A 25,266-nucleotide genomic window follows, 5' to 3' on the forward strand; every position below is an offset into this window, starting at 1 on the left:
GGCTTCTAGAATGATAACAGGCTGTGCAAGAAACCAGTAAAGCTCTTAATATGTGGTCTAATGAATATCATTTTTTCCAAAAAATAAGTAGAAAAAAAGAAAAGCTGAAACAGATTTGGAATCACCTGGCATTTTTTAAACTACACACCAAAGTGACCCATACCCTTTCATAGAGGAATATTAAATATCAAAGTACAACTTGTTTGTTAACTATGCAAGAGAACATACTTCTTAAGGAAGTTAGTGAACAAGGCAAATCATATTAACAACCAAGGGAATTACTTCCCACAGTTCCGCCAGGAATACACATGAACGCCTATCTGGGCATGCCATGTGAGCTCTCCTCCTTTCCCCGACTTTTAATTTCAGAAGTCAGAAGTCTCCAAAGGTATGACTATTATTCTCCACATTCTCGAAATACAAGGGGCTACGGTTACCTTTCAAGAACAAAATTTGACAGATTAGCTCAGAATAGGTGTTGTGCTTAATTCCCCAGCCCACAAAGTCCAAAAACATTAGTGGGGAAAAAGCAAGACAAACTTGAATATGGCTACCCCAGGCTAACACAAAAGAGTCCTTATGTGGAACCAAACAGTGGGCTTATTCAGTGTCCCATCACCCAATCCTGCTGGCAAAAACCGTCATGAGACTGAATTCTCACCAAGCACAGCGTCACCCCATGATACAGCCAAGGAGGGGTTCCTGGAACCACCCTAATACCGGAGCCATGGCACTATCCACAGGGAGATTTATGCAAATTGTTCTAAATCCTTTCTGTGTGTTTGCAAAGGCTCTTCTGAGATCTTTGGACAATGTGTTCTCTGTCTCTAAATATGTAACTGCCTGAGCTTCTTGGCCTGCCACTGTCAGGAATAATTTTATTAACTAATCACTGGAATGGGAGAGGTAGTTTTTCTGAAACAAGTTGATTGGTCACCTTGTTTCCCAGAGCAAGACTGATAACTCCTTTAATTTCAGCTGAGTACTTGCAACCACCAATGCTACTTTTATCCATAAGATTTGGTAATCTTTAAAATTCTGAATTAGTGTTCTTTGGTGTTCATTTAAGGAGGAAAAAACAGAATGCTAACCAATCTAAGAATAATGATAGTGCCAACCTAAAGGTTTCAGGAGAAGATTCCCTCCTTTCAGGTTTATATTCTGAGAAAGGTAGAATAGGCCAAACACCACTGGAGAAGATGAGACAGCATAAAAACACCTCAACCCTCTTTTTTTTTTTAATTTTTTTTTTTAACATTTATTCATTTTTGAGACATAGAGAGAGGCAGAGCATGAGCGGGGAAGGGGCAGAGAGAGAGGGAGACACTGAATCTGAAGCAGGCTCCAGGCTCTAAGCTGTCAGCACAGAGCCCGATGCAGGGCTCAAACTCATGAACTGAGAGATCATGACCTGAGCCGAAGTCGGACGCTCAACTGACTGAGCCACCCAGGCGCCCCTCAACCCTCTGAACAGCAGAGAAATACTCTCCAGTTCCACATTTCAAGACAGTCCATAAGTATTTTTTAGAAGGCATATGGTGACCCTAGGTACTTAGCTGAGTTTCCTTTTAAAAGCAAAGGTAAGTTTCCACAAAGTGAACAATTCTTGCTCCATTTGAATACCACATCCTTTAAAATCTAATTAATTCATTATGCCATGCACTTCATAAAGTCTTCCCTGGGAAGAGTGAACTTCCCCTGCCCTAAATTCCCATAGCATTCTTCCATGACTAACCCCCACATGCACATTCAGTGTTCCCCACCAGGACTACACCTCTCTGAGAGAAAGAAACAAAGCTTTCACTCTGTAACTCTGCTAAGATCTAAGGCACAGGAGAACACCATCCATACGGGAAGAAAATAACAAAGACTAGAGCAGAGATAAATGAAATAGAGACTAAAAAGACAATAGAAAACATCAATGTCACTAATAGCTGTTTCTTTGTAAAGATAAACTGACAAACCTTTAGCTAAACTCACCAAGTAAAATGACAACTCAAACAAAATCAGAAACAAAAGAGAAGACATCAACAACTGACACCACAGAAATACAAAAGATCATAAAAGACTACTATGAACAATTATAGTAATAAATGGGACATCCTAGAAGAAATGAATAAATTCAAGAAACATATTACATATTACATAAACACATTACAAACCTACCAAGACTGAATCATGATAAAATAGAAAAATCTAAAGAGATCAATACTAGTTAGGAGATTGAACCAGTAATTTAAAACTTCCAAAAAAGAAAAGTCCAGGACCAGCTAGCTTCACTAGTGAATTCTACCAACCATTAAAAGAAAAATTAATACCAATCTTTCTCCAACTCTTACAAAATATAGAAGAGGAAGCAACTCTTCCAAACTCATGGGCCCAGCATTACCTGATACCAAAATCAAACAAGGATGCCACTAGAAAAGAAAATTACAGGCTAATATCCCTGATGAACACATATGCAAAAATCCTCGACAAATATTAACAAACGAAATTCAACAGTATATCAAAAAGACCACACACCATGATCAGGTAGAATCACTTCAGCGATGTAAGGACAATTCAACATCCGCAAATCAGCTGATATGATATACCACATTAACAGAATGAAGAATAAAAATCATATTTTCATCTCAATAGACAGAAAAAACACCTGACAAAGTTCAGAATCTATTTATAATAAAAATATCTCAATAAAGTAGGTATAGAAGGAATGTATCTCAACATAATAAAAGCTATATATGGCAAGCCCACAGCCAACATCATACTCAACAATGAAAAGCTGAAAGCCTTTCCTCTGAGATCAGGAACAAGAGGAGAATGTCCACTCTTGCCACTTCTATTCAACATAGTTATTGAAAATCCTAGCCAGAGCAACTAGGCCAGAAAAAGAAATTAAAAGCATTCAAATTGTAAAGGAAGAACAAAACTGTCACTATTTGCAGATGACACAATATTATATACAGAAAACTCTAAAGTCCCCATCAAAAAACCATTAGCACTAAAAAACAAATTCAGTAAAGTTGCAGGATATAAAAATCAATACACAAAAATCTGCTGCATTTCTACACACTAATAACAAATTATTAGAAAAATAAAGAAAACAATTCCATTTACAATTGCATCAGAAGAATAAAATACCTAGGAAGAAATTTAACTAAGGCGAGTAATCTTATATTAAAACCTACAAACCATTAATGAAAAACCAGAGGGAACACAAATAAATGGAAAGATATTCTGGACCCATGGATTGGAAGAATCAATTGTTAAAATGTCCACATTATCCAAAGCAATGTACAGATTTATTACAATTCCAATTGAAATTCCAATGGCATTTTTCTTTTTTTTCTTTTTTAAAATTTTTTTTTAATGTTTATTTATTTTTGAGACAGAGAGAGGCAGAGCATGAGCAGAGGAGGGGAGAGAGAGAGACGGAGACACAGAATCCGAAGAAGGCTCCGGGCTCCAAGCTGTCAGCGTAGAGCCCGACGCGGGGCTCGAACTCACAAGCTGTGAGATCGCGACCAGAGCTGAAGTCAGACGCCCAACCGACCGAGCCACCCAGGCGCCCCCCAATGGCATTTTTCAATCCTATCATTTGTATGCGACCACCAAAAACAAACACACACACACACACACACACACACACACACACACACACCCCACAAAAAGCAAATAGTCAAAGCAATCTGGAGAAAAAAGAACAAAGCTGGAGGCATCATACTTCCTGATTTCAAACCATATCACAAAGCTATAGTGAGTAAAACAGTGTGGTACTGGCATAAAAATAGATGCATCAGTGAAACAAAATAGAGAGCCCAGAAACAAACCCAGCCATATATGATCAATTAATTTATAACAAAGCAGCTAAAAAGAGATAATGAAGAAAGCATAGTCTCTTCAATAAATGGTTTTGAGAAAACTAGAAAACTGCATGTAACAGAATGAAACTGGACCATTATCTTACATCATGTACAAAAATTAACTCAAAATGGATTAAAGACTTAATGAACCTAACACCTGAAACCATAAAATCCCCAGAAGGAAACACAGGTGGTAAACCCTTTGACACAGGTCTTGGCAATGAGTTTTGTTTTGTTTTACTATCACACCAAAAGCAAAAGCAACAAAAGCAGAAATAAGTTGAGTGGGACTACATCAGACTAAAAAGCTTGTGCACAGCAAGGAAACCATCAACAGAATGAAAAAGCAACCTACTGAATGGGAGAGAGTACTTGCAAACATGTATTTGATAGAGGCTAATATCCAAAATATATAAAGAACTACAACTAAATAACATAAAAACAAACAATCCAATTAAAAAATGGGTAGAAGATTTTCCCAGAGACCTTTTTCCAAAGAAGACATATAGGTGGCCAACAGACACATGAAAAGATGCTCAACATCACTCATCATCAGGGAAATGCAAATCAAAACTACAATGAGATATTACCTTACACCTGTTAGGCTGGATATTATCAAAAAGATAAGATATAACAAGTATTGGCAAGGATGTAGAGAAAAGGAAACCCCACACACTGCTGGTGAGAATGTAAACTGGTGCAGCCACTGTGGAAAACAGTACAGAGTTCCTCAAAAAATTAAAAACAGAACTATTCCACTTTGGGGCATTTATCTGAAAAAAATGAAAACACTAACTTAAAAAGGTATTTGCACCCACAGGTTCATTGCACCATTATTTACAATAGCCAAGACACAAAAACAACCTAACTGTCCATCCATGGATGAAAGGATAAAGAAACTGGAAACTGTAAGATAGATATTAAAAAAATCCATATAGGGACCCAACAATTCTAAGTCATGTCATCTAATGTGCATAGAACATTTTATATTTTCAATGTAAGACCATTACCTCACTGGATCCCCACAGCAAAATCTGAGACGTGGAGAGTACATAATATTGGCCCCACTTTACAGAAGAAGAAACTAAGACTCAGAGAGAGTCAATTTTTTCCCCAAAAGTCAGATTTGTCACTAATTCATACTTGCATTTCTAAGTGTTGTCTGAGCTGGGATCAGATCCCAAATCTTCCATCCCCTACTGTATTGGTCTTTCCACTGAGCCACATTGCAGGAAGCTTCAAACAGACCATAACTTATGTTAACCATTAACAAAATACATGCCTAGAAATCAAGAATCTCCCAGTTTCTCCTAATACCACCAATTTATAGTGTCCATCCAGTGATTAAGAATATGGCTTTAGTGTCAGGCCACCTATGATTGGGGATCAAGTGTGACCTCTAAAGTCACTAACTGTGTGACCTTGAGCTACATCCCTGATCTCTTAGCCTCACTTTCTTCATCTGCAAAATGGAAGTCCTGGATGGTTGAAAGAGTGATAAGAGAAAATTACATAAAGTGCTTAGTACCAAAAAGGACACAGAGTTAAAGCACTAAACGTGTGGAATCTATTATTCATATTCTTATGGAAAGGTGTTTATATTCAACCATGCTTACTCTTGAAGTGATGGCTCATAACTTGAGAAGGAAAAAATTAAGGAAGGAGGGGAAAAGAACTCATGGATCTTCAAGAACACTCACCAAACCACTAAACATAGAGGTTTTCCTAACTCACCTCCTCTGCTAGCTTAGCCCCAACCAATGCTACTTCTTGAGACTGGATTCAAAGTTAGATACACCATGGAATTTCCCAGAGGCCCACTGAAATATGTATTAGGTCCTGCATACACTGTACTGAAGCACAAAGTAACTATGGCTCAATAGGTGATGGATTCCGAAAAAAATTTTACCAGCTTCCTGGGTCTCCTCACCTCTGCACTAATCCCATCTATTTCCCCAGTGTTGTGGGGCTATTCAGAATTCCCAGTTCTACTTCTACCTCCCATCTTATCTTCTTGTTTTGGTATCATGGGCAGTCAAGGAAGAACTTACACAGCTTTATTCAAGACCACAGAAAGTTAGAGCTAGAAGTACCAGTGTGCTGAAGGTGTACTGAGATGGAGCCTACCTGGTGGCAAAATCAATACCCAGAAAGTTCTAGGAGCTGGAAAAGGGGAACTCTAGAAATGTAGTCTCCCTTTTTAAGCCAACTCAAACAGCTGCCCAGCATGCACACTCTGCATCACTTTAACAAGCCTGTTGAAGATTCATCAAACTTGAGATTGTTTCCAGAAGGCTGAATTTCATTGTTAGGTATTTTTTTTCTTATACTAACAGCATGTAAATATTTACAGCTACTGTTCTTATAATCTAATTACCTGATTTGATCATCATTCTTCTGAATTTGCATTTGTAAGAACAGATTTCACCATTAAACAAAAATTTTGTAGCAAGTATTTTAAATAAAGGAACTAGTTTTCAAACATAGTTAGGAAAATAACCAAGGAGGTGAAGGGTTCTTGGCAGATACTATGAAATATCACCATTTGCTACTTAAATCAATACAATAGAGAATTTTGTATTGTAGCAGCTAACTTTCATAAATAGCCAAGCCTGGGGGGGGGGGGAGGGGGCGGGAAAAAGGAGGGGGTTAAAACTGAAAAAAACTATGCATTGTATATTTTTTCCACAAAATGGGAAAGGTTTACCTTTATTGAACTTTAGTATGGAAATTTCAGATCAATTCTATGAATCAACATTCCATGGGGCAAAGTTTGAGGACCACTGAATATGTAAAATTTTTGACAGGACACACATTAGATATAATAGCTTACACAGGCTGTCAATAACACTTGCGAAACAGATACATGAATTAGGTGCATCCTAGATATATAAAAAAAAAATAACAATAACATAACTTCAAATGACCGGTTTTGAAAAGGCGGGGACAGGAAACATGGCAAGGAGGACCAGAAAGATACCTTACAGGACAAATAAATTCACTCTCATTTTAATATGAGTCCAAGCAGCCAAAAAAAGGAAAACACCAGGCAAGATTTTCCTACACGTAAGAATGTTTTTTTTTAAGTGGCTTTCTAATACTGAAATCAAGCCACAGTTGTAGGCTCATTAACAAATCGCAGTGGTACAGAATTGTGTGCCCCAAACAGTTTGCAAGGTCTGAGGGCAGCGGGGAAGAACATAAGAAAACCTACACAGAATAAGGGATACTAACTTGAAGAAGGAAATGTAAAGAAAAGAAAAGCTTTCCTCTTCCAGTGAAAAGCTCTAGAGATGTAAGATCGTGACCTCCTCAAATGTCCACATCCCCAACTCCAGCAAAGAACAGAAACTAAGCAGATGCTCCAAAAATGTTGACTAAGGAAGAAAGTCTTCCAGGCAAGTAGAAATCAAATCCAGTCAATAAAAATAGATACCTTCCTCTAGGCTGCTGGTGCTCAAAGTGTGGGCACCGGACCATCAGCCTCCAGTGGGACCATTTAGAAATGCAAATGATCACACCTTACCCCAGATCTACAAATCAGAAATTCTAAGGGTGGGGCCATCAATTCACAGTTTAACAAGTCCTCCTGATGATGACGCTGATGCTGTTAAAGCTTTAGGGGTGCCTGGGTGGCTCAGTCGGTTAAGCATCCCACTTCACCTCTGGTCATGATCTCGTGGTTTCTGAGTTTGAACCCCACGTCGGGCTCTGTGCTGACAGCTCAGAGACTAGAGCCTGCTTCAGATTCTGTGTCCCCCTCTCTCTGCCCATCCCCCGCTCACACTCTGTGTGTATCTCTCTAAGATCAACAAACAATAAAAAAGAAATTAAAAAAAAAGAACCACAGCTTTAGCTAATGTCCAATTCATTAGTTTGGTTAGGACTGCGGTTCTCAGTCCCAGCTGTACATTCAAGTCTCCTGAGGGACTTCTGGGTTTTATCAATGTCCAGGCCTATCGAATTAGGCTGCAGGGGCTAATCCAAGCAGAATCTCTAAAATGGGTACCTTGAAAGCTCCATCACGAGATGATAATGTGGGGCTCGGTTGAGAACTACCGAGCTAGGGCCCAAGATCTCAACTTCATCTTGCACAACCAGGCCTTCAGTCAGCCCTCCCAAACCTAAAAGGTCTGAAAGCCAAGGCAAGCACAGGTTTACCCGGAAAATTCTACTGTCATGAAGTAATTATTTACCTTAGATATGAAATAAAAACCAGAAGAGGCAGCTCATCAAAAGTGAGCTAGTCCCTGTGTAAGCACGGGAGTGCATGTAGTGACAAGCAGCAAAAGGGGGTGGAGGGAGAAACGTTCCTTTCTGGTCTTTTGAATCTGAGGAAGTAAGTGTCATGGGTGGACCTGAATCCCAAGGGAAAGCAATACTAGGGTGTGGCCTAAGAATTGAGAAACTGGGGCCAACTCTTCTTCCCCTCTATCTTCCTGAACTGAATCACCACACATCTTCATGTACTGTACAGACTGGAAAGGTGAAAACTACATTTCCCAGACTCCCTTGCAGCTACGTGGCCTAAGTGCTGTCAATCAGGTGAAGCTGGAGGAGATTGGGAAGCAAAATTCTGGAAAGCAAAGATTTGGAAGTTGGGGGCCATGCTTCTGCTGTTTCTGCCAGCAACATCATGGCTACGAGTGTCTGATTTCCCTGTGGCAACCTCCTTCCTACCCATGTCAGTGGCAGGATGTTTCTGGACACTCCCCTTCTGGCAGGCCACTTCAGGACTGCTCCCTTGGTGGCCTGCTCTGCTGTGCCTGGGAGGCACTCTTGAAAGCTCAACCTTAAGTCTGTTTCTTCACCTTCCCAACAAATTCTGTAAGCCATTTAATACCCTGTAATAAATCTCCTTCTGCTTAAACCAGCTAGAGTGGATTCTGCTGTTCTCTGTAAGTGAACCTTGACTGATACAATCAGTAATTGCAAAGAAAGTTTGGAATTCCCCAAAACCACAGTTACCATTAACTTGAAAATAAGAAAGAATGAGGTGTCTCATCAAAGGTAAGAAAAGTTATTTTTCATTGAATTCACTAAGTCCCTCATTCCTCACCCTACAGTTTCCCTAAGTTCTAATAAAGGAAGAGCAGTGATTATGAAAAAGTTACTGAAATATAAACAAGTATACAGGCAAGATGCCTTGTTAAGCATGCTTCAAACCACAACCTTTCTGTGTCATCAACCCTCAAAAGTTCATATCACTCAACAGGAGACTTATAAGGCAGCAGATACCACAAATGTTAACCCGCCAGGTAATTACACAAATGGGTCATTTCAGGGGTGCTGGAGATGTTTATCAGAAGGATTCAGTAGCCTGTGAAGTGTGTTGGATTTAACTCTGCACTGTTGTAGACAAATATTAAACAATGATAAAGCCATCATCATTACAATTCTGTATTAAGAAACAGAGTACAACTGTTAAGAAATGAATGGTGGTATTTTAGCTGTGTGCTGTTATGCTAAAATTACTTTCAACACACTAATTTTAGATTTTATTATTGTTATTCAGCTAAAGTTAGCATTCCAGTAAATGTTCCCAAGAGTCAAAAATTTGACTATGAGTCTTTTCTAAAATAGATCTATTTCTGTTTATATTTTCAACTCTTTCTGGAGACAGAGGTGTTTGCTCACTGTGACATAATCAAACATCACCAGGTTCAGGGTAAAGATTTGGGTTCCAGTGTATTGCTAACCTGGTGACCCTGGACAAGTCAGTTAACGTCTCCAAGTTAGTTTCCTCATCTATAAAATGGGTGAAGTGACAAATCTACTTATCTATTTCAGAAAGTTACCTGAAGGACCAATTAGAACCCAAGCCAAGAACCAGTGTCAGTGTAGGAAAAACCTGTCACTGTAAATGACAAACCACTGGAGGCTCAGTGTGGACAAGACAGAGATTTAAAAACTGTAAAGGGACTCAGCCATAGGGGGTTCTCCATATTTGTGTCCTGAAACTCCATATTTACCTCCTGAAACTCAACCTGTTTCTGACAGTGAATAAAGGAGAAAACTCATTTTGCACTTCTAGGAGGAGGAGAGAAAACGGAACCATTCTGAAAGGCATCCAAGCATTCTGTTCTTTATAACAAAATCTATACTCGGGAGAAATTATTTACTAAGAGCCTAACCTGCTGGGGTATTATCAGAGCCTAGCTTACCGTTGGGAAGGTAAATACCCTATTCCAGGCACCTCTAGCCATTCTCTCCCACCTAAGAGGAGAGAAAAAAAAAAAACTGAGAAACACTTGTGAAGTACACTAGCCAGAACCACAGGCTCTCTAATAGGCAGAGACCTAATAACAGGCCTACAGAACACTTCCTCTGCCTTTACCGCTTCCCCCCCATGCCACTACCAAAGGCCTATTTGCAGCACTTCCTTTTATCCAGTACATCACGTCTGACTATCAAGAAAAAGTTACAAGCATAGCAAATGGCAAAAAAACAAAACAAAACAAAACAAAACAATCTGAGGAAACAATTTGAGTAAACAGAGCATCAAAACCAGCATCAAATATGGCAAGAATGTTGAAATTATCAAAATAGGAATATAAAACAACTGTGATTAATATGCTAAAGGCTCTAATGGATAAAGTAAACAGCATGCAAGGACAAGTCAGCAATGTAAGCAGAAAAGTGGAAATGCTAAGGAAGAACCAAAAGAAATGCCAGAAATCAAAAACACTGTAAGCGTAATAAAGAATGCTTTCGATGGACTTATTAGTAGATTGGACAGGACTGAAGGGAGAATCTCTGAGTTTGAGGACATCTCAATAGAAATCTCCAAAACTGAAAGCAAAGAGAAAAAGGAATTGGGGGGGGGGGGGAACGGAGTGGACTCCAGAACAACTACAGAAAGTATAATATACATATAACAGGAAAACCGGAAGGAGAAGAAAGAACAGAAGGAATTACTTGAAATAATAATGACTGAGAACTTCCTCCAAACCAATGTCAGACACAAAACCACAAACCATGAAGACAGAAAACACCAAGCAAGATAATCAAAATTACTTTAAAACATCAATGGTCTAAAAGCACCAATTAAAAGACAGAGCTTGTAAGATGTATCAAAAAATAAGACCCAATTATTTGCTATCTACAAAAAACACACTGTAAATATAAAAACTTACAGATTAAAAGTAAATGAATGGAGAAAGATATGCCACAAACATATTAATCAAAAGACAGCAGAAGTAACTATATTAACTTCTGCCAGAGCCCATTTTGAAGCAAACTATCCCAAAATAGTTATAAGGGATAAAGAAGGACATTACAGAAAGACAAAAGGGTCAATTTTCCAACAAGATTATTACCAATCTTTAATGGAATACAATAGATAGCCTAGGAATAGATCTACATAAACACAGGCAACTGATCTGACAACAGAGCAAAGACAGCCTCTTCAACAAATGGTGCTGAACATCTAAACATCCACATGCAAAAAAAAAAAAAAAAAAAAAGACTCTAGATACAGACCTTACACCTTTCACAAAAACTAACTTAGAATGGATTACAGACCTAAATGTAAAACTCCTAGAAGATAACACAGGAGCAAACTTGGATGGCCTTGGGCTCCGCTCAGGTGTTTGTAGATGCAACAACAAAGGCATGGCCCATGAAAGAAAGAATTGAGTAGCTGGACTTCATCACAATAGAAATGTCTGCTCTGCAAAAGACAGTCAAGAAACTGAGAAGATAAACAAAAGACTGTGATAAAATATTTGCAATAGAACAGCCAATTAAGGACCTCTATCCAAAATACACAAAGAACTCTTAAAATTCAACAGTAAGAAAAAAAAAGAACCCAAAGAAAAAATGGGCCAAAGACCTTAACAAAACCATCAAGAAAGATGTACAGATAGCAAGTAAACATATAAAAAGATGTTCCACATTATCTGCCATCAGGGAAATACAAATTAAAACACCAAGATGTTAGAATTGACAAAATCCAGAACATGGACAACACCAAATGCTGGTGAGGATGTGCAGCCAAAGGAACTCTCATCGATTACAGACAGGAATGCAAAATGGTACAGCATTTGGAAGACGGATCGGCAGTTTCTTAAAAAATTGAAATATTCTTACCATACGACCCAGGAATCGAAAACTTACACCTGAATGTTTAATAATTACAGCAGTCCCATTTCTAATTACTGAAAACTGAAAGCAACCAAGGTATACTTCGTGAATGGATAAACTGTGGCACATCCAGATATTGGAATATTATTTGGCACTAAAAAAAAATGAGCTATTAGGCCATGAAAAGACACGAAAGGGAACTTAAATGCATATTACTGAGTGAAAGAAGCCAATCTGATTAGGCTACATACTGTACGACTTCAACTATAAGATATTCTAAAAAAGGCAAAAAGTATGACAATAGTAACAAGATGAGTGGTTGCTAGAGGTTAGGGAGTAGGGAAGGAGAACAGTTAGAGCACAGAGGATTTTTAGAGCAGTGAAAATACTGTGTATGATACTACAACGATGGATACGTATCATTACACAATTTGTCCAAACCCATAGAACGTATACTGCCAAGAGTCAACCCTAATGTAAACCAGGGACTTTAATGATAATGATGTGTCAGTGTAGGTTCATCAACTGTAATGCACGTACCACTCTGAAGAAAGCTAATGGGGAAGACTATGCATGTGTAGGCACAGGTAGTATATAAGAATTCTCTGAACCTTCCTTTTAACATTGCTGTGAACCTAAAACTATTCAAAAATACTAAGTCTTAAAAAAAAAAAAAAATCATGAGTGGCCAGGACAATGAAGATGAGCCTAAGTAGGCTGAGTCACTAGGCACCCACCTCTATAATCTCCCTTTCTTTTCAAAGAACCTTTGAAGCAGGTGGGAATTTCTTCTTTTATAGCTGAGAAAAATGCAGGTCAAACAGGTTGATCTACCCTAAGCCCCATGCCTTTTCCACAGGGCCACAACCCAGGCAGTCAGGTTGCCTTAAACCAGAGTTTCTCAACCTTGGCCCTATTGACAGTTTGGATCAGATCATTCTTTGTTATAGGGGGCTATCAGATGCACTGTAGGATGTTTAGCAACATCCCCTGCCATGACTCTTTAGATGCCAGTAGCAACCTCCTCCCCCTCCTCCCCCCTGCCACCGGGGATGTGACAACCAAAAATGTGTCCAGACCTTGCCAAATATGCACTGGGGGCAAAACTACCCCACCCTGATTTGAGACCATTGCCTTAGATGGTGCTGTTCATTCATGCAATGCAATCGCCTCTGGGAAGCATACCATGTACCAGGCCCAGCGCCAGGCACTGAGGAGACAATGCCAAATAAACCAGAGACCCTGCCCCACGAGGGAAATGACAGGCTTACCAATGAGTGCTTGATACAATGTGGGTGGAGATACGTGCTATCACAAATTAGAGTGGTGACAGAACTAAGATCATCATTCTGCTGGAGTTGGGGGTTGCAGAGGTAAAAGTCTTTGGAGCTGGATTGTTCATTATTGATTATAGTAATGAACACTTATCAGCTAACTGTTATTGAGTCCTTAACTCTATGCTAGGCATGATGCTAGAAGGCTTCATGAGTTAAATGACCTCATTTAAACATCACTAAAACTATTTAAGGTGAAGAGTCATTAACATCACCATTTTTCACATAAGGAAATTGAGGATATAAGACTCTTACTCTTAAGTGAGTAGTAGTAAATCACAGAGTCAAAAATGACCCAAGAGCCCAGGTTGTTTTGACACTAATTTTAATACCGGGAGGATGTGCCAAGAATTTGGCAAGCCAGGATGGGGACCTGAAGCTATCCTTATGAAGGGTACTTCTGGACAACACTGTAGGTGAAAGTAATTCAAATTAAACTCTTTTAAAGGGCATCTGGCTGGCTCAGTGGGTTAAGCATCTGACTTTGGCTCAGGTCATGATCTCACAGTTCATGAGTTCAAGTTCCGCCTTGGGTAAACATGAGTTCTGTTTCTCTCTCTTTTCCTCTCCCTCTCTCTGCCCCTCATGGGATTCTCTCTCTCTCTCTCTGTCTCTCTCTCTCTCTTCCTGCCCCTCACTCACTTGTGCCTTCTCTCTCAAAAAAAAGTATTTTTAATTTGGCATTATGATACTTAAGTGCCCATGGTTCAGTAGAAGGCAGACCTGTCTAATGTAGAATATTATTCTCCAGTATTACAGGTTGAACTCAGTCTTAATTTTTTTAAAGCATCAAGGTTACAGTATAATTAGGAACCAGCTGCAATTGTAATTACAGCTCCCAATATAATTTGTTACATATTAGCAAGTGTCAAATTACTACTGCTCCTTAAATGAATAAAAACTGATTGTGCTGTTCTGAAGACTGGGATGTATGTTCTTGATGGGGAACAAAGGAATATAAAAAGTATATGACATATTTATAAAGTGCTGAAAGGTTCTACTTAGGAGATCACAAGTTGCTGGAGCCCAGATAATGCCAGAGAAAGTTAAAATGGCTTCTGCAAGAGAATAGCTAACTTAATAAATGCAGAGGAAGGGAAAGCAGCAAATCAAAAGGACAATAGAAAAGTTGCTTCCACTAAATAATACCTTACCTGTTCAAAATTCCTCTGTGCATCAACATCATAGAACTGAAGAAATATCAAGAACCCAGCAGGAAGCCAAAAGAAAAAGAAATAGGAGCCCTCTGCACAGCCAGGATTCGCATCCTCAAGACTGCACAAAATTTCACTCACATGAGCCCTCCTCTGCTCTCTCCCACAGTCTGCTGACTTGCAATGTTACTCTGAGCAACTTCTCTGATTCCAAACCCACAGCTCACGCTTCTGTAAAGCTTACTATGTCCCAGGCCTGGCTCTGAGCTTCACAAACATGAGCACATTGACCCAGTAAAGAAATACAACTATGCCCCTTTTCATAAATGAGGAAAACGAGGTACAAATAGAGTAACTTGCCCAGAGTCATACTTTGAACACAGAGTCCAGGATTTCAACCATTATGTTATACTGGCTTTCAGAAGAAAAAAGAGAGAAGACAAGATCGAAAGAGCAAGAGAACCTAGACATTAAGAAATATTAAGACACATCAACCAATTGCAATGCCTGGGCCTTCTTTAGGTAACAATAAAAAAAACTATTTAATAAATTATTAAGAAAGGGGGAAATGTATAAAACATGTACAGAACAGATATTTGATCATATTGAAGAATCACCGAATTTTTTTAGGTATGATAGTATTTTGGTTGTTCATTTAAAAAATCTGTTTTAGAGATAAACACTGATATTTACATATACAATATGTTGGGGATTTGCTTTGAAAACACCAGGGGGATGGATGGAAGAGAGACAGTGATATAAATGCAACAGTATTGGCCATAAGCTGATAATTCCTGAAACTGACTAGATAGGAACATGGGGGGTTCATTATATTCTTCTATATTTTTTTTGCACATTCTGGAAAATTTAAAAATGCTGCAGTTCTTTCAAGACCTAAGTCAAATGCCAATTCTTCTGGGAAGATTTTCCAGATTGTCCAACCAGATTTCCCTCACAGAATGCTATCTGCCCCTATTTTATGGGCTTTGCAAATGGACATTTAAATTCTCACCCTATCACTAACCAGCAATGTGACTTCCTGTGTTATCCGTGAGTGTGGAGGAGACAGGGGAAGGAAGGACTGAATGAAAGTGGTGGATGCTGGGGGAGAATCTACCAGTGCCTTGGTTCCCAGTTACTGACACCGTTTCCATGTTCCCAGCGGCAGAGCTGACTGAGTCATTGGAAGGCAGCTGAGCCCCAAGGGAGGCTCTCTTGGCTTTCTGAACTGACGGTATTTTCCCTTTAGAACCTCAGCCAGCAGAAGGTCTGGCCTGGGCTGGCAGCAGGTCATGCCAGCTGGTGATGTGGCACTAGTGAAAGTTCGTGACCCCCTGGGGTTGAACAACAACAACAAAAATTAAACTGGTTCCCCACCTTTCATCTTGTATCAAAATAACTGCAGATAATTAGTAAATAATCTTCCAAAAGAGAGAAAGAGTACTAGAAAAACACAAGTGGTTTCTTATATGAAGTGGGGAAGCTGTATTTAAACATGACTGATGGCCCAGAATCCATAAACAAAAAGATTAATATGTAACATAAAAAAGAAATCAAAAGTGAGTATGAACCAGTTAAACATCAAACAACTACACAAAAAATGTGCAACAGATAGGACAAAGGGCCAAGGTTCTTAATTTAAAAGTGCTCTGAGAACAAATCAATGTGAAAAGACAAATAGTCCAACAGAAAACTGGACAAAGGTCAAGACCAGGCTCTTCTCGACCTGCCGATGGACACCAAAATAGGGCTAACAAATCTTCAAGAACCACCAAAAAAGAGAACCAGGGGTTGAGCTTTTTTTACCTCTGGAACAGAGACGGTGGGCAATGGAAAGAAGAGGAATCCGCAAACTCAGAGTCAACATCAACCTGCAATAAAATAAGTGTGTGAACACTCACAAGAAACCAAATCAGGACACAGACACAATGGGAAGACCATGTGAAGACACAGGGTCAAAAAGGTCACCGAGGAGCCAAAGAGCTAATTCTAAATCTTCTCTCACCTTGCCAACTCTGCCAACACCTTGATCTTGGACTTCTGGCCTCCAAATCTGTGAGAAAGTAAATTTCTGTTGTCTAAGCCACTCTGTGGTACTTTGTTACGGCAGCCCTAGTAAACTAATACAGAATCGCTTAATATATTCTCCTTATTCGAGTTACGCCAACTGGGCATTCTTTCATTTACTTATTTTACTGTTTTGCTTATTTATTTTGGATCCAAGCCCAAGCCCTGCATTTGGCTGTCACATCTCTTTGGAGGTCTCCTTTAATCTAGCCTTTTCATTCATAACACCGACATTTTTGAAGTCAGACCAGAGGTTTTACAGAAAGTCCTACTTTCTGAATTTGTCTGTTTCTCCATGATTAGATTCAGATTCAACATTGTTAGCAAGAAGTTTCCAAAAGTTATGCATATGCTGGGTACTTCCTACTACATCACATCAGTGATGATAGCTTGTCCCATTTCCTGATGATGTTAAATTGGATCACAGATTGCGGCAGAGTCCTTCATTGTAAAGGTACCTTCTTCCTCCTTTGTAATTAGTAAGTAATTTACAAGGAGATACTTTGAGACCATAGGAATTCCAACTATCTTTCACTGAATGGTTTTGGCATCGACTGGAGACCCTTGTGCGAATCCATTATTACCTGCAGGTTGCAAAATGATTTTTTTTCCTTTTTCTAATTCAATCAAGCCCTCTACCTTTATTGGTTGGCAATTCTTCGCTAAATAAGAACTTTACCTCCTACCCTCTACCTCAGTTTCACTTTTTGGAGCATGAATACTATTCACTCATAGAATGATGGTATTGGTTTTGTTTTGTTTTTTTTAATTCAATGTATTACAATCCATTTATAACTGATTTGTTTTTATCATGGTAAAATATACGTAAAACTTAACACTTTAACCATTTTTAAGTGTACAATTCAGTGCCATTTCATGTATTCACAATATTGGGCAACCATCAGCAATAATCTTTTCACCATTCCAAACTCTACAGCCATTAACATCCAAATGATTTTAATAGCCATTATTTTTTGTAATAACTGTGATACACACTCACTGTAATATATATACATATATACATGCACGTGTGTGTTTCAAGAATGAAAATCATAATACATGAGAATGACTGTTAATATTAAAATTTAGCCAACTAAAATAAGCCATTCTGGGGCACCTGGGTAGCTCAGTCAATTAAATGTCTGACTTAGGCTCAGGTGATGATCTCATGGTTCATAAGTTTGAGCCCTGCATCAGGTTCTGCACTGACAGTGTGGAGCCTGCCTGGGATATTTCTCTCTCTCTTTCACTCTTGCTCTCAAAATAAATAAATAAACCTTAAAAATAAAATAAGCCATTATGCAAACATTTGTTGGCATAGAAAAGCAACATCCAAGCCCCACTGATCAAACATAACAACACAGGAAACAACCAAGAATTATGTGCCCCCTGATGCTGTACCCAGTACCAAGTACCCCATAACCTGAGAGAGGCACCCAGCACCCCTTAGGAGGTACTCTAGCCAAAACAAAAAATAAAAATAAATAAAACCCTAAACTTGATCAAGCCTCCATATCTATCACTTGTCTGAAAACACTGGGGCCAGAGGAACACCAGGGGGAAGCTATCAGCAAAATCCAAATTGTAGGAAACTATAGGAAAGATGACCCAATTCCCTCATCAAATAAACCTCAAGGAAACAGAGTAAGAGAGGTAGGAGAACATATAGATTAACAAGATTTAAAAGGTGTATCAGTCAAATGCCATGTGTGGCTTGTGTCTGAATCTTGATTAGAACACACCAGCCATAATAACTGTAAACCTAGGACATGGATTTTAACATCCTGACAGGTGCTTCAATGAATGGCGAAATAAAACTAAGACCCCTTTTCCTAAGAACTAAAGAGAACTGAAAAAAACCCAGCTGACCAACATAGAGAAATGACAAGAAACATATCTGTCTCTGACTGAGCTCTAAGTTAAACAACAAACAAACAAACAAACAGACTCCCTTTTTCCCTGCTACACTGTTGCCATAGCTTTCTGGCCAGCAATGCAAACAGGGGTCCCATTCATAAACCACTGTGAAGGATATCCGAAGGGAATGAGTGTGCAGTAATACTGGAAAAACTAGACAACAGCCAAGATCAAAGAGGCATTGGCTGGCTACAGAGATTAAATTTTATTCTGTAGGCAACATGAAACTACACTGTGTGACAAGGTAAATTAAAGAAGGCAATGTCACACAGTGGTTATGTACGTGGACTCTGGACCCAGGCTGCTTGTCTTCAAATCTGCCAATTCTAAACTCTGTGCCCTTGGACAAATCATTTAACCTCTCTGTCCTCAAGAGACTTAAATATTAAATACTCTGTTCAGATGCAGTTGCCCATCTTTATAATGGAGATAAGAACAGCACTTATATGTCATAAAACTGTTGAGAAGACTAGATTCCTTCATATACACAGAGTGCCTACAACAGTGCCTGACTTTATAAGTATTAAATAAATGGAACCTGCTGTTGTTATTGTTACTTGCATAACCTTTCTGAACCTTAACTTGCCCTGTCAAACAAGGCTACAGTACCTTCCCGGCTACCCTGTTGATAATAAAGATAAAATACTGAAGCTTGGGTCTTCATATCATCTGGTTATTTTAATCCCATTAGACTGTGAGTTCTTGAAAACAAGTCTGATAGTTGACTCATTTTAGAAGCCCAGTACAGTATGAGCTGACAGATAGTTGGTATCAATCGCACACACGAATACATCTTTTAAAAACTGTTAGGTGCTGTCCATGTGAACACAGTACTGCTATTAGCATGGGAACAAGAGCAAATCTTAGAAGCTGCCTTTGACGGTTCTGGGTAGCATGGAGATGGAAGGAAAGGGAACAGACCAAAGGCAAGACTAGCTTGGAAGCTATAGAAACGCTGTGGCTAAAAGGTAATGAAGACCTGGGCATAAATGGAAGAGACAGGACACAAGAAGGGCAGCAGAAGGGTTTCACAGACCCATCTCTTTGTCCATATCCAAATTACTGCTGATGGTCTCTCCTGGCTGACCACATCAGGTACTCAATTGAACTAATCGGACATTTTAATCAGCAGGAAAGTTAATTTACGGACTGAAAGACAGGAATGACCAAGAAGATGAATTCAATTCTAGGTAAGCAGAGTTTGAATTATCTCTGAGGCAGAAAAGTTGAGATTTCCAACAAACAGCTGAAAACGCAAGGCTGCTGCTTGAGAGAGCTGCCCAGACTGAGTTACATGGAGCCATCACCCTCCAGGGGGAAGACAGTCTCACGACACCAACATTTCGGGGGGAAAAGAAGGACGAAAGGAAGCCCACAAAGGAGAATAAAGCAATAATATGAGTTAAGAGGCCACCCATGAGAGGGGACATTATGAAAGCTGACAGAAGGTGCTATAAGAAGAAAGGGGTGGGACATGGGGGGGGGGGGGTCCCACCAGGCCAGTAATAAAGAAGATAGGGCAACAGTTTCAGAACTGAGGTCACTGGTGACCTTTAGGAGAGAATATCGAAAAAGAGAATACGTGTAAGTTCATATTCGGGAACTTTAAGTATGTGTGGGTAGTTAAGAAATGGAGAAAAGTACAACCCTTGTATAATAATCATACATTTCCTTAAATAATAATTCAGACATGTGTTCCAAAAATAATACCCTGACCCCAATGTGGAATCAAAATGAATCCCTAAAAACCCTAAAATTTATACTGAATTTTATCACTATGTATTTAATTCTGCAAAAAGTTGGACTAACTTCCAACCAATTCAAAAGGTGCTGCACCCTTGGTTTAGAAAGGTAGCTACATTTAATTACACAGTAATGAGAGCTCCAGACCAATATTCCTTAAACTTTAATGTGCATGCAGTCCCGTGAGGATCTAGTTGAAAGGCAGATTCTAATGCAACAGAATCTTTGGCCTGGCATAAGTCAAAAATGCTGGAATTCTTTTTTAAATCATTAAATTTTGTTTAAATCCAAGTTAGTTAACATATAATGTAATAATGATTTCAGGAGTGGAATTTAGTGATTCATCACTTACATATAAAATGCAGTGCTCATCCCAACTGCCCTCCTTAATGCCCATCACCCATCTAGCCGATCCCCCTACCCAACACCCCTCCAGTAACCTTCAGTTTGTTCTCTGTATTTAAGAGTCTCTTATAGTTTGCCTCCCTCTCTCTTTTTATCTTTTCTTCCTTTCTCCTATGTTCATCTGTTTTGTTTCTTAAATTCCACGTATAAGTTAAATCATATGGTATTTGTCTTTCTCTGACTGACTTATTTCACTTAGCATTATACACTCTAGTTCCATCCATGTTGTTGCAAATGGCAAGACTTCATTCCTTTTCATCGCCAAGTAATATTCTATTATATACATTTACCTCATCTTCTTTATCCTTTCATCAGTCGATGGACATTTAGGCTCTTTCCATAATATGGCTATTGTTGATAGTGCTGCTATAAACATTGGAGTGCATGTGCCCCTTCAAATCAACATTTTTGTATTCTTCAGATAAATACGTAGCAGTGCAATTGATAGATTGTAGGGTAGTTTACAACCCCTATCAAAATAACACCAGCATTCTTCACGGAACTAGAACAAACAATTCTAAAATTTGTATGGAATCAGAAATATACCAAATAGCCAAAGTAATGTTGAAAAAGAAAACCAAAGCTGGAGGCAACACAATTCCAGACTTCAAGCTGTATTACAAAGCTGTAATCATCAAGACAGTATGGTACTGGCACAAAAACAGACACAAAGATCAATGGAACAGAATAGAAAACCCAGAAATGGACCCACAAACATATGGCCAACTAATCTTTGACAAAGCAGGAAAGAATATCCAATGGAAAAAAGACAGTCTCTTCAGCAAATGGTGTTGGGAAAACTGGACAGCGACGTGCAGAAGAATGAACCTGGACCACTTTCTTACACCATACACAAAAATAAATTCCAAATGGATGAAAGACCTAAATGTGAGACAGGAAACCATCAAAATCCTTCAAGAGAAATCAAACAGCAACCTCTTTGACCTCAGTCAGAGCAACTGCTTACTCAACACGTCTCCGGAGGCAAGGGAACCAAAAGCAAAAATGAACTACTGGGACCTCATCAAGATAAAAAGCCTCCGCACAGCAAAGGAAACAATCAACAAAACCAAAAGGCAACTGACAGAATGGGAGAAGATATTTGCAAATGATATATCGGATAAAGGGTTAGTATCCAAAATCTATAAAGAACCTATCAAACCCAACACCCAAAAAACAAATAATCCAGTAAAGAAACAGGCAATGAACAGATACTTTTCCAAAGAAGACATCCAGATGGCTAACAGACACATGAAAAGATGCTCAAAATCACTCATCATCAGGAAATACAAATCAAAACCACAATGAGATACCATCTCACACCTGTCAGAATGGATAACGTTGTCAGGCAACAACAAATGTTGGCGGGGATGCAGATAAAGGGGAACCTTTTGCACTGCCGGTAGGAATGCAAACTGGTGCAGCCACTCTGGAGAACATTATGGAGATTCCTCAAAATATGCTGCAATTCTAACAAGCTCCCAAGTAAACCAATGCTGCGGGTCCATGGACCAAAACTTCTAATAGCCAAGCTCCAGGTGGACCACTCAGAGAATTTGGCTAAGCAGCCAGAGGCTAGCCATTATGGTGAATACTAAAATGGATCACAAGCTTAAGAAAAGCACGCTACGTTTTGTTCAGGTATGTCAAATAATATCTTTGTCCCCCGGTTTTCAGTTAGGTGGAAATGTCCCACAGCCCGCAACAACATCTCTTGACATTCCTTGATAATTCACAGTGGTTTCACATGTTACATTGCATTTGCTCATCACACACATCACAGATGGTCCCTGTTTTCCATAAGGTGACACTAAGTACCCAGAGAAGTTAGACTTTGTCCAAGTTCTCACCATTAGTGGAAGAAGTGGGCATATAACCACTCCTGCCTGTCTAGCTCCTCACGAAACCAGAGCTACTGATTTAAAAATAAACAAAACAAAACATTCTTGCAGCCTCTTCCCATATAAGAAAGCAGTTCTGAGCTCCTCAACTGCTCAGTCTAGAACTGTGACCAGAATCAGACAATATAAAAATCACGTGTCTAACTTGGAGAAACTTCTAAACAGGCACCTGGAGCTACAAGCCTGTTCAAATCAGGCTCATGATGGAGTTCAGGACATATTGCACCACAATGTAGCATTTTGGCATATGGAAAATCTTAAGCTGAAGGAGTCTGAGAAAACAGCAAAAGGAGGAAAGTCACTCTGACCTTCTCCCCACAGCCCTCTTTCCTGAAATCAGTCATAGAATCCCCATGTGAAGGGTACCAGGGTACCCTCCCTGCACTAGGAGGAGAAAAGACATTCTTATCACCAGAGATGGGGAATTGGGGACCCAGAAAGCTGTACATCATTAAACTGTACATCATTAAACATCATTAAACTAACCCTTATCTCCTAGTTACTTCTTCACCATTTACTACTCCTAGCCCAAATGCCTCTGTCTTGTCAATTCTTCACAAATCCACTCTTTCTTTGTTTAAAAGGAATAAAAGCTTCCTACTCTGGTCCCTTCTTTGGGTCTTCATTCTCTTGTGAAGCCTCCCATGTATATGTAAAAATTCAATGAAACTTGTATACATTTCTCCCGTCTGTTTCTGTCAGTTTAATATTCAGATCCAGCCAGGGACCCTAGGAGAGTCCGGGAGAACTTTTCCCTCCCCTACACTTTACAGTTTTCTTACAAATTGTACTGCATAAGTCTGACACAAAAGATGTTTTACCATAGAACAATAAGTGTATCTTGAAATATCTGACTCTTGTATCAAGTCAACAATATTCATGGATAACATGTGGAAACTGTGACTACGTGTGGAAACCAAGACAAAGCTACCAGCCTAATAACAGTCATTAAACAGAGTGGTTTATTTAGGCTAAATTACTAAAAATTTCAACACTGCCAACTTTGCTATGTTGTCAGCACCTCAACTCAAAAGGAACCATCAGGGCCTATTTTCACTCATGCAACTGCACAGCAAATTTCCAAAGGAAATGGTGAGTACCAGTACTCTATCTTATAAACGTTTCTAATCAACAAACCAGACCACCACGCTACAAATAAACCACTGGGAATAATTCTGAGGTAACAGACCAGAGCCACCATAAATTGGGGCGATTTAACCCAACAAGAAGGTCTGGTTAAACAGGCCATGAAAATAGTGCTTGCTCAGTTGCTGTTAAATACATTTGCTAAGGGAATTATATCACTGCAGCAAGGGCACATCCTCCTTACTCCCCAGCAAAACCAGCACACGTCTGCAGATTCACACATTCCTCTGTTCCAAGACTCACTCAAAGGCATCCAAGGCATCATGACAGGAAGGATGGGTGCTTAGGAAGCAGCAAATGCTGGGCAAGGAGAGTAGGAAGAAACCATGCTCAGTAGGCCTAATCATCACAGATAGTGGAAAACTCAGGGAGGAATGATTCCATCTGAGAACTCAACAAAAGCAGAGGCTGGACACAGGACATCAGGTCAAAGAAGCAGGAGTCAGAGCCCCTCCACCAATCTTATGAAGAACTCAATATTCAAAAAGACCTGCTCCCTGACTTTCTTACACCATAGCTCGGCTTTGAACCCTTCCTACCCACCCCAGTTCTCTATTTGCTGACCAACATTGGTGAAGGCATGTGGCCTGTGTGCAAAAAGCAAAAGGGTTTATCAGGGGACTTGGTCCAATTACACATTTTTCTGGGACTCCGTTTCTTTACCTAGCAAGAGGGGACAGGACTGGTATGGAGGAGAGAGGACCACTGTGTTATTTAAACCCATTCCTCACCAGCTCCATCAATTTAAGAAACTCTAAATCCAAACCTCAGCAGAACCACAGAAACTTACCATCATCGTGGTAGCATAAAAACAATTCAAACTTTTTTTTTCCTTCCTGTCTAGCACAAAAACTGCTCTGCTTTATTATGATGTTATGATATCACTAAATACCTAGTGGTTTTACCATAAGGGAAAGAAACTTCCCATTTAAAGAAGATCTGTGATAAGCCCAAATCTCATTTCATCCTCATTAACAAACGTTTGAATAGGGCATTGTTATAGGATGAGAAATGAGAAAAGCATGGAGCTTAAAAATACAGTCCAAGTCCTTAGTAGTAAACAGTGGATTAAGATTTCTACAAAGGCATATGACAGCATGGATAGTTGCCCAACTCTGTGAATATATGAAAACTACTGAATTGTACACTTTAAATGAGTGAATTGTATGGTACATGAATTCTCAATAAAGCTATTTTTTAAAAAAAGGTATATGACAATTCTTGGCCTCAGCAATGTGGTTTGAAAGCCATAGCAAATCAGGGTGCCTGGGTGGCTTAGTCAGTGAAGCGTCCAATTTCGGCTTAGGACACGGCCTGGTTAGTGGGTTCAAGCCCCACGTGGGGCTCTGTGCTGACAGCTCAGAGCCTGGAGCCTGCTTCGGATTCTGTGGCTCCCTCTCTCTCTGTCCCTCCCCTGTGCTCACTCGCTCTCTCTCTCAAAAATAATTTTTTTTTTTTGGGGGGAGCCCGGGTGGCTCAGTTGGTTAAGCAGCCGACTTCAGCTCAGGTCACGATCTCGTGGTCTGTGAGTTCGAGCCCCGCGTCAGGCTCTGGGCTGATGGCTCAGAGCCTGGAGCCTGCTTCCGATTCTGTGTCTCCCTCTCTCTCTGCCCCTCCCCCATTCATGCTCTGTCTCTCTCTGTCTCAAAAA

At 39.6% G+C, this 25,266-nt stretch overlaps 1 protein-coding gene across 3 annotated transcripts in view; it reads right to left on the reverse strand.

Annotated features, from left to right (window-relative positions):
• The window catches only part of SLC25A13 (solute carrier family 25 member 13), a 184,283-nt gene that overhangs the window by 153,987 nt on the left and 5,030 nt on the right, over positions 1-25,266 (reverse strand). The window contains exon 2 of one of the 3 annotated variants that reach the window (XM_047844756.1): positions 16,243-16,307. The exons of the other annotated variants lie outside the window; for them this stretch is intronic. The gene's annotated coding sequence lies outside the window, so the exon portion shown is untranslated. The remainder of the gene's footprint in view (positions 1-16,242; positions 16,308-25,266) is intronic. 3 annotated transcript variants of the gene reach the window in all.

This window comes from Prionailurus viverrinus, chromosome A2, assembly GCF_022837055.1.
Source record: "Prionailurus viverrinus isolate Anna chromosome A2, UM_Priviv_1.0, whole genome shotgun sequence".
Taxonomy (NCBI): domain Eukaryota; kingdom Metazoa; phylum Chordata; class Mammalia; order Carnivora; family Felidae; genus Prionailurus; species Prionailurus viverrinus.